Genomic DNA, 8,639 nt, shown 5'->3' with positions numbered 1-8,639 from the left:
ACATATCCTTAGTCCTCCTAAGGTATTTCAATATACTTTTGACAGCAATCCAATGACTATTTCCTGGGTTATTCTGGTATCTACTTGTCAGGCTAAGAGCACATGACACATTCGGTCTAGTGCATATCATTGCATACATGATTGACCCAATAGCAGACGCATATGGGACTTTCTTCATTCTCTCCTGTTCATCTTTCGTGGTTGGACACACTGAGATGAACTAAGGAGTGTTCCTCTTTGAATAGGTACTAAACCTTTCTTAGAGTTCTCCATCTTGAACCTTTTCAAGATCTTTTCAATGTATGCACTTTGATTCAAACCTATCAATTTCTTGGATCTGTCCCTGTAGATCCCAATCCCCAAAACGTATTGTGCTTCTCCAAGATCCTTAATGGAGAAGCATTTACTTAGCCAAGTTTTAACTCTTTGCATTGCCGGAATATCATTTCCAAATAACAATATATCATCCACATATAGTACAAGGAACATGATAGTGCTCCCACTAGCTTTCTTATATACACAAGCTTCATCACCATTTTTAATGAAGCCAAATTTCTCGGCTTCCTCATTAAAACGATGATTCCACATTCTAGATGCTTGTTTCAATCCGTAGATTGACTTCTTTAACTTGCATACCTTTTTAGGATATTTCGGATCAACAAAACCTTCAGGCTGAACCATATAGACATCTTCCTCAAGATGTCCATTTAGGAAAGCGGTCTTGACATCCATTTGCCATATTTCATAATCATAATGAGCAGCAATGGCAAGTAATATCCTAATAGACTTTAGCATTGCCACAGGCGAAAAAGTTTCATCATAGTCAACCCCTTGAGTTTGAGTGAAACCTTTTGCTACAAGTCTAGCTTTATATGTATCCAAGTTTCCATGTATGTCGGTTTTCATTTTGAAAAGCCATTTACAATCAACTAGCCTTGAGCCAGCAGGTTGTGTAACAAGTTCCCAAACTTGGTTGTCATACATGGATTGCATCTCAGCGTTCATGGCTTCCTGCCATTTATCTTTATCAATCCTTGATAAAGCATCTTGGTAGTTTATTGGTTCATCCAAATCAACCATATAGCAACCATCCATGAGAAACCCATATCTCTCAGGAGGATTACTAATCCTACCAGATCTGCGAACGTCTTGTGTATTTTGATCATCCATTTGATCACTCTCAATATTTTCATGTTGAGTGCTAGTGTCAACCAATTGTGTATCATCTACTTAATCTTGAACCTCTTCAAGATCTATCTTCCTTTCACTACTTCCTTCCATTAGGAACTTAGTTTCAAGGAATTCCGCCTTCCGAGCAACAAATACATTCTGCTCGGATGGATCATAGAAATAATATCCCATATTATCCTTGGGATATCCTATGAAGATACACTTCGTGGATCGAGCATTCAACTTATTAGGGACGTAACGCTTAGGATAAGCTTCACATCCCCATACCTTTAAGTATGATAGAGATGGAGGTTTTCCAAACCACATCTCATGAGGTGTTCATTCCACTTTCTTGGTTGGGGCCATATTTAAAATACGAGCCGCGGAGCATAGACAATAACCCCAAAATGATAGAGGTAACGAGCTTCTTGCCATCATAGATCGAACCATATCCATTAGGGTTCGGTTCCTCCTTTCGGAAACTCCATTCAGTTGGGGTGTTCCAGGAGGAGTGAGTTGCGAGATAATCCCACAACTTCTAAGATGATCTTGGAAAGCATCGCTTAGGTATTCACCTCCTCTATCGGTACGAAGTACCTTAATTGTCTTATTGAGTTGATTTTGTACTTCGTTTTGATACCCTTTGAATGCTTCAAAAGTTTCGTCCTTATGTCTTAACAAGTAGACATATCCGAAACGACTGAAGTCATCAATGAAAGTAACGAAGTATCTTTCACCATTCCTAGTTATGGGCTTAAAGGGTCCACATACATCCGAATGTATTAATCCCAATAAGTCCTTAGCCCTTTCGTAGGTCCCTTTGAAAGATGCTTTAGTCATTTTGCCTTGTAAACAAGATTCACATACATCAAACGAGTCCATCTCATTTGATTTCAAGAGTCCATTCTTTTGAAGTGTACGCATTCGGTTCTTGTTTATGTGACCAAGGCGACAATGCCATAAGTAGGAATCACTCAAATCCCTTTTGAGTTTCTTGGTGCTAGTATGGTATATTGAGCTACTAGATGATGTGTCATCATGAACCAATTCATAAATTCCATTTGAAGGCGAAGCCTTAAAATAGAATACATTATCTAAATAAACGTGGATAACATCATTAACAAAATTAAGATAAAAACCACATTGTTTTAAGCGGGAAACTGAAATAATGTTTCGACATAAATCCGGTGCATACAAAACATTGTTCAAAATAAGTTCCAAACCACTTGGAAGCTTTAATACAAAGTCTTCTTGAGCCTTCACTTGCACTTTGGCTCTATTACCCATAAAGAGACTTGATGTTCCCGTTTGCTTGCTACTTCTTTTGAACCCCTGCAAAGAGTTGCAAATGTGAGTTCCACATCCAGTGTCTAATACCCATGTATTAGAAGAAGTAATACTAAGCTCTATATATACCATATATATATTACCTGAGGTTTGCCCCGCATCCCTCTTTTCCTTCAACTCCTTAAGGTAGACCGGGCAGTTTCGTTTCCAGTGACCCATTTCACCGCAACCGAAGCACGGGTCTTCCTTGGGGTTTGCTTGTCCGGCAACCTTTTGCTTCTTGTTTTTGTTTTTGGTTGGGGTAACCATCCTCCCCTTTCCATTGCCTTGATGGGCGGGTCCTTTCCTCTTAGCCGCCTTTGGCTTAGAGGTGTTATTACCTTTGGACCCACCATCATTGATCATTAGCACGGGTGAAGCCCTCTTACCCATGCTAGTTTCTGCCGTCCTAAGCATGCCATGAAGTTCGCCAATGGTCTTATCCATCCCATTCATATTGTAATTAATTACAAATTGGTCAAACCTCTTTGACAAGGAGTTTAGGATAAGATCCGTGGCTAGCTCATTAGATATGTTGAGATTAAAACAGTTTGCACGATCAATGAGGCTTTTCATCTTAAGGACATAAGATGAAACGGATTGGGAGTCGTCCATACGACATGCATGAAGCGCTCGGACCGTTTCAAAGCACTCGACACGAGCTTATTGAAGGAACATCTCCTTCAATTGTGTGATCATGTCGTATGCAGTATGATGCTCGAAATCCTTTTGGAGTTCGGGTATCATAGTCCCAAGAATTAGGCAAGCAACTTGCACCGAATCGGTGCAATACTTATCCCAATAAGCCATGCCTTCCGTATCATCCTCGTCGGGTTGATCGGGAATGGGGTCTTCCAACACATACGCCTTATCCTCAAGTTTGAGGACAATCCTAAGATTGCGGAACCAATCCATAAAGTTCGTATGGTTGAGTTTGTCTTTCTCGAGGAGAGACCTTAACGATAGGTTGTTCAAGTTAATAGGTGCGTTTTGCATGTTGTTGTTATTGGCGGCCATCTACAAAATTTAACAAAGTTCATTTAAGTATCGATTTTAAATTTAACAATCAATACCCTTTAAATCCAATTGATATATATTAAATTTTAGAATCCAACGGTAAACCAAATTTCGGTTAGGTGACCTTTATCCCGTCATTTGATTTAGCTAGGTAGTCATTATATGACAATTACAATCCTTTTGCAACTTCTAAGTTATGGGATCATGCAATCCTTTTGCATGACATATTATCCCATCAACGCCTATTTGTTCTTCATGCTTCAGTGACCCTAAGTTCATGATTTCCAAATCAAGTCGTCCTACTTGTTTAGACATGTAAACTTAACATACAAGTGGTTAGGTGACCTTTATCCCACAAGTGTGCGAAATTTACCTTAATCATATTAGTTTGCTCATAACGGTTAGGTGACCTTTATCCCATTATAAGTTCCTTAATACGTCTAAGTGTCATACAATAGGATGGCGTTTAAACTTGTTAACCTAGTGTGTTAAAGGGATTTTAAGTTTTCATTATTTCTAGTTTGAGATGTTTTATGCCATATACCAACATGCATTTAGTGTATGGTTCGTTTGAAATCCATTTTCATGTCTATAAACCATTTTATATATATGATCCTAATCATGTTCTTAATAACCGTTTATTAATGTCCTTTTAGCCATTTTTAATTTAACCAATTAAATTGTCGTTTTGCATGTCGTTAATTAATGTATAATTTAACCAATTAAATTTCCATTTTGCTTGTTGTTAACTTGTGTGATTAACTTGTAGCATACAAACATACAATCCACAATCATACAATAAACAACCATGCATGCAAAACAAATATGTTCACAATCAAGCCATTTAGGTAGACAATTGTTTAGCCGAAAACAAATGCCACCGGATAAGGGGTTATAACACAAAGTAGGAGATTTCAAATCTCCCACTTAACCTTGCATCCAAATGCTTCTTCATGTGTTCTTCAAGTCTTCATCATTCTTCATCATTTTACAAAATATATCCTAATACATTTTGTCTAAAAAATGAAATTACAACCTAATCTATTTTACATACCAAATATAAAATAAATTACATAACCAAATGAATTATTACATGCTAAATGAATAAATATTATTACAAACCAATTGAATAAATATCAATCAACCACGCATGCAACCAAACACAAGGTCAAGGCTTAGATTGTGAACTACATAAGAGATAGGCAATACAGAATCACAAGTGATTGGCAGTACAGAATCACAAGTGATTGGCAGTACAGAATCACAAGTGATTGACAGTACAGAATCACAAGTGATTGGCAGTACAGAATGCAGAATCACAAGTGATTTTGGCCAAAATGACAAACCACCCAAAACCGAAAATTTTACATTCTACTTCATGCATGTTCATAGAATGCAAAATTATAGTGGGTTTAATAACCATCTCGAAGCATATTTCAACAACTTCGGCTCTAGATACCATTGTTGGGATTTAACAAGTTTCATAATACTTATAATCATTCAAGAAATAAGATTTGCGGAAGCATGTAGATTACCATTTTGAAACTTGTAAATATTTAACCAATTAAAGTTAAATCCCAATAAGGATCAAGTTGTGAAACATACTTACAAACTAAGAGTGGATTTAGAGTTTATACCTCCTCAAGCTAGTTGAGGGTTAGTTCAAAAGAAGATGATGAAGATGATGAAGAATGGAGCTTCAAAGTGATGAAACCTCAAGGAGAAATACCCCAAGCTTTTGCACCAACACCTAGCCTTTGGTTAGGATTTAATAACACTTGAAATTAGCTTGAAAACCAAATTTGGAACCACCTTAATTGCTCAAAAAAGGCCACGGCCTAGCTGCAGCTCCCAAAGGTTTTTATGCAGTTTTTGAAGTGTAAAAATGCAAGTGAAGTGACTACCAAAGAGTCAAAGTGCATGTATATGGAAGTGGGAAAGTATGGCCAAGTGTTGGAGTCATTAGCATGCTTTCTCACAACTCCAAGGCCACTCCTACTTTGTTTAAATTAATTAGTTTTATATAAGTTATATGTTTTATAAAACTTTTATATAAAACTTCCACATATTTATAATGCACATTTTATAAACTTGCATATTTATTTATGTTCATTTATTATATAAAACCAATTTTAATAAATGTAACATAAATTAATTAATTATTTAACCCATAAATAATTAATTCCATATTACATAAATTATTCCATAATTTATATATATCTACATATCAAGTAATACTTAAGAAAACCATTTTTCTTAAAGTTCAAGTGTCGCGTATTTATTTAACAATCCAACCGTTAAAATAAATACATATAAAGTGTTGGTAAGCTTGTTATTTGGTATGACCCGACTTGGATCATAACACATTAGCCACATTAATTTAATATGTCTCTCGGGCATACGAAATACCTTCACTACAATCATCCCGGAATAATAGAAGAAGTCAACGAACTTCGCGCTCGAGTAATCAATTTGGAGAATATGGTGCAAAATTTACCAACTTTAGCAACATCAACGGCACCAACAGTACCATCAATAACAGCACCAGTACCATCAACAATCCATGCCTCAACATCTCATTCTATACCTCGAGTATAATCATCGTTCTAAGTATCGTTCTATATCAATTATCTTTGTTCTTCATGGCGATTATGTAATCTCTAATGTTTTAGAGATTATGTATTCAAGTTCTAATGGTAAATCAAATGAGATTAATATCATATTAACTCATTAAATCTATATTACATCTAAAGAAAATATATATACGAAAGTATATTTTCATAAAGATTGTAATTAAAAACTCTTTTGTATAAACTAATAATGGTGAAAATATTTTAACGGGTAGGTAATACCCGAAGAATGTTTAGATTTCACATTAATAAGTTACACTGTACATTCTTCGAATCTGATTCAACAGTCATTTACTATCCTATTTACATCCACAGATATACGAATCCGTTCACCTCAGAATAACCATTTTCATTCCATTTCATATTTGGATTTTTACCTATCAGAATCCAACAAGTGGCATAATGAAGTAAACATTGGACAAATTAAAATTTATTAGAAACAGACAAAATTAACTATGAGAAATTTTGTTAAGAATCCACGCTAACAAAATCCTAGCTAACTGTTCCTAGCTAACTGTTAATTCCTTATTACATTTATTTATCGCAATTTTAATTCTCGCAATTTTATTTATCGTCATTTAATTTCTGTTATTTATTTTACGCACTTTAAATATCGGGACATGTATACAAAGTTTTGACATATCATATCGACGCATCTATATATATTATTTGGAATAACCATAGACACTCTATATGCAGTAATGATCGAGTTAGCTATACAGGGTTGAGGTTGATTCTATAATAATATATATATACTTTGAGTTGTGATCGAGTCTGAGACATGTATATAACGGGTCACGATACGTATTAATTAATTCGAATATTATATATTAAACTATATATGAATTATTGAACTATTAACTTTGGACTACTAACATTGGACGATTAAATGAATTAAAATATTGATTATAACATATGAAACTAAACATTTCTTCAGGTTTACCACTTGATTTCATCTTAAACCTCATTTGTATCTTGACGATTACAATCTGCATTCAAACCTTTCATGATTCTTGAAAACACCTCAATCGAGAGGATAAATCAACCACACTTCATCTACGGAAGAAAAGATTAATGCATATAGCTATGCACCTGAAAAACTCTCGGAAACTGAGTAAACGTTTAACCCGTAGCTGTGCAAATTCCTTTAGCATTATTATTACCGAAAATAACTTTGCAATCTCTTTCCAAATTAGCCAATTTTGTCACAGCTCCAGTAATCAACTTCGACTTTTCAGTCGAACTAGCTTTATTATAACCTTGATATATACGTTGTCTTTTCGCCTTCATTACCGGATAACCGTTTATATTCCACCACATTAGCAGTAAACTTACCAGCAACTTCAATGAATTTGAACTTTCTGAAAAATCATTATATTCATTGAAACCCCATCGTGTATTCATCTATACCCTGTAACAATAATTGCCATACCAACTACCGAGAATCAGCAATCAGTATTTCAAATCTCGTAGCATTTCTACATCAATAGTTATATGTATACATATAACAATTATCTCCTAGAATTATGATCTTCAATTCAGAAATTTTGAAAAGCACCCAACCTATGAATCAATACATTGAACTTTGAAAAAGCTGAATGAAGCAGCAGAAACTATAGGCAACCGTAAACGACCTTAATCGTCGGAAGTTTGATAATAAAGAATAGTATGTTGGAAAAGCTCAGAAAAGTTGAAACTGGAAAACGGATTGAGCTAACCACGAAGGAGACCAAGGACAAATACAAGGACCATAACCTATATTCAAAGAATCCAGGTAATTCTGGATCCGTTGAAATCTTTTGAGAATATCTTGCTCCGAAGTCATGTTAAAATCTTGCGAAAAATTTTTATTCATCAACCTTCGAACTTGGAAATTCCAAAATATCATCATAAATATCTTCGATATTTCTGAGGATATTTTCATAAATATTCTCGTCCGAAATTATATACCTCTTCGTGCTTCCTGTGTTTCATTATATTGGAAACTTCTGTAAAATTTAAGTTTAATTTATGAATGAATTCTAGAGAAATGTAAAGAAATTGATGCATGAATTAGTATAATATAATGACACTTGATCAACGTAATTATATTATAGTAAGTCATGCTGAGTTTCTAATGGAACATGATGATTCACAGATCATACCGTCATCATGTGCCATGTTACACGACTCTTGAATTCTATTTAACCTCAAAAATATCAAGAAAATATTTTCTTGATGATTCGGTCTTTTCCGGATATTCTGGTAACTTGACAAATCAAATCGTGCTAATATGTTCTTTCTTGTTTAGAACATGATTTTCATTCGAAACTCCATACTTACGAATTCTGGACCATTACTCGCTTTACTAGAGGTCGAGAAGAGAATAAAAAGGCAAAGAGCTCCAAAATATAAGAGAAAATATAAAGCCCAATAACAACACGGAGGTTACAAACCGTGTATATTAATACGAATAGCAATATAAAGACACGGTAGAATTAAGAATAGTATCACCCC

The sequence above is a fragment of the Rutidosis leptorrhynchoides genome, chromosome 2 (assembly GCF_046630445.1).
Source record: "Rutidosis leptorrhynchoides isolate AG116_Rl617_1_P2 chromosome 2, CSIRO_AGI_Rlap_v1, whole genome shotgun sequence".
Classification (NCBI taxonomy): Eukaryota; Viridiplantae; Streptophyta; class Magnoliopsida; order Asterales; family Asteraceae; genus Rutidosis; species Rutidosis leptorrhynchoides.
Note: the sequence above shows the minus strand (reverse complement) of the source record.